General features: G+C 51.1%; 1 pseudogene; it reads left to right on the top strand.

Moving 5' to 3' along the window:
• The first annotated feature begins 351 nt into the window (after positions 1–351).
• Positions 352–1,951, top strand: LOC119308355 (annotated as a pseudogene).
• Positions 1,952–2,337: the final 386 nt, after the last annotated feature.

Here is a 2,337-nt window from a genome sequence, read left to right on the forward strand (position 1 = left end):
GTCCGTGGATTGATCTTCCCCATTCACGGACGAATGCGGTGTCCGATTTGTGCGTCTTGAAGATGCCCTAACACTAATAGTTATTTGACTGAAAATCGATCGAGGTGTTCTCGTTGTTTTTATTTTAAAGATCACACATGATGACACCAAAAGAAGGTCAGCTTGTCGCCGGAGAAAAGGACGCCGGCCGGCAAGAGGAGCTGATATCTCGTGCATTGTTGTCCCGTCAAGACTCATCATTAAGGCGTGTGCGTTGTCTCATCCATTGTTGTTGTGCTCATCGAGTTGGAGAGTATCTTCATTAGATCAGCTGAGAGCAGCTTCCATTAAAATAAGAGCACGCGTGTCCGGCAAGATTTACACTAAAAAATGGTGATAAAGAAGAACAGAGCAACGCTTTCCTGGAAGCTGCAACCCAGTCCGCAACGAACCCGGGAGGTACCACTCTCCTTCTACTCGTCTCTCTGCTGCATGTAAGAGAGAGTACGCCACCAACCATGGCCGGTCGAGCAGGAGCAGCAACGTCACCTCCTGCTTCGTCACCGCCGGGCAAGCAGTTCGCGGAAGTGGTGGTGGTGCGACACGGCGAGACGTCGTGGAACGCCACCCGCACCATCCAGGTATGTCCACTTACCTCCTCCACCTCCACCTCCACCATCGATCTTCTCCGGCTGACACAGCCATTTCCCCAAATCTCGTCTTCGCAGGGGCAGATGGATCCGGAGCTGAACGAGACCGGCAGACGACAGGCTCTCGTGGTACGTACGCTCTCGAGCCTCGACAAAAATACTCCGATAGCTAAATACTTATGAGGACCCCTCTCTGAATTCGGATCCCAAGGTTGCCCGTCGGCTGTCGAGGGAAGCCAAGCCAGCTGCCGTGTACAGGTGTACTCCTCCGACCTCAAGCGCGCCGCCGAGACCGCGCAAACCATAGCCACAGCCTGCGGCGTATCCTCTGTACGTATGTGGCTGGCGTTCCATCTCGGCTCGTTGCTGCTTGCTGAGTCCATGGATGCGTTTCTTGACCGGCTCATGACATGAGCTGCTTGGTTTCAGCTGGTGCTGGATCCAGCGCTGAGGGAGAGGCACATGGGAGATCTCCACGGCTTGGTGTTTGACGACGCCGTCAGAAGGAATCCTGAGATCTTCTCTTCTTACTCGAGAACCCAAGAAATCCCCGTAAATTCCATGCTTCCGTCCGAATTTACTCGGCTATTCTGTTCTGTTCTGCCACTTCTCGCATGGAAATTATCTTGGCATCGCGTCGAAATCTCTGTTCCATCGCATTCTCCATTTTTGTAGGGTGGTTGGGAGAGCCTCGATCAGTTATCCAAGAGGTGTGTCTCGTACCTGAACACAGTAGCTGAGAAGCACAAGTGTAAGCAACTAAGCATCAATCCTCACCCTGACACCACAGATTTTGTCCATGGGCATCGGAACAGTAGCCGCTGAGCAGGAAAAAATATATATCTGATTTTTGTTTTACTTGTGCTGGCATTGACAGCGGAGCGGGTGATCGTGGTCACCCATGGCGCCAGCACGGAGGAGCTGTGCATACACGCCGACCCGACCAGCCCTGTGCGCGGGAAGCTCTACAACACTTCGATCTGCGTCTTCCGTATCGGCGGCGGCGAATGGATCCTCGAGAAGACCGGCGACGTCGGCCATCTCGATCAAGGTGAATTCCTTGAGGACGCATTTGGCGGCGATGGCGTGTCTGCGTGACGACGTTACTACTCACGCCATCGACGGCTGTTTCCCTTTCGTCGACGTGATGGCGTGTCTGCGTGACGGCGATTCCTTGAGTATACCACTGCTGTTTCCCTTTCGTCGACGCATTCATCAGCAATCTACACTTCACACAAAGCCAGTTCGACCGGCCAATGTCATTGCACTGACGTGTTACTAATTCATCGTGGGTGAAACAATAAATGATCAAATTACTACTCTATGGTTTGCAACTTTTTTTTAGTCTAAACACACTCGCTTTATTAATCAATGATGTTCATAGGGATACAATTCACGTCTGGGGGGTTTAAGAGCCACACATGGCGCCCCTGATCCACACCAAAAGCGTGTTTAACAAGGCTATGAGCCTCTTGATTTGATACTCTACCTTCAAAGATAAAGGCACAACTCTGAAAAAGAGTGGTAGCCTGTCTAATCTCCTTCATAATGCTCGCGTTCATCCCTCCCGTGCCAAGGTTTATGTCTTGAACAACGTTTTTGAAGTCTGAAGCAATCTCCACATGGGTTAGCGACAGATCCAAAGCCATAGCTCTATGGTTTGCAACTGTTTACTATTGTTGCTACTACTGCTGAAATTAGAGATGGG

Source organism: Triticum dicoccoides, chromosome 5B (assembly GCF_002162155.2).
Source record: "Triticum dicoccoides isolate Atlit2015 ecotype Zavitan chromosome 5B, WEW_v2.0, whole genome shotgun sequence".
Lineage (NCBI taxonomy): Eukaryota > Viridiplantae > Streptophyta > Magnoliopsida > Poales > Poaceae > Triticum > Triticum dicoccoides.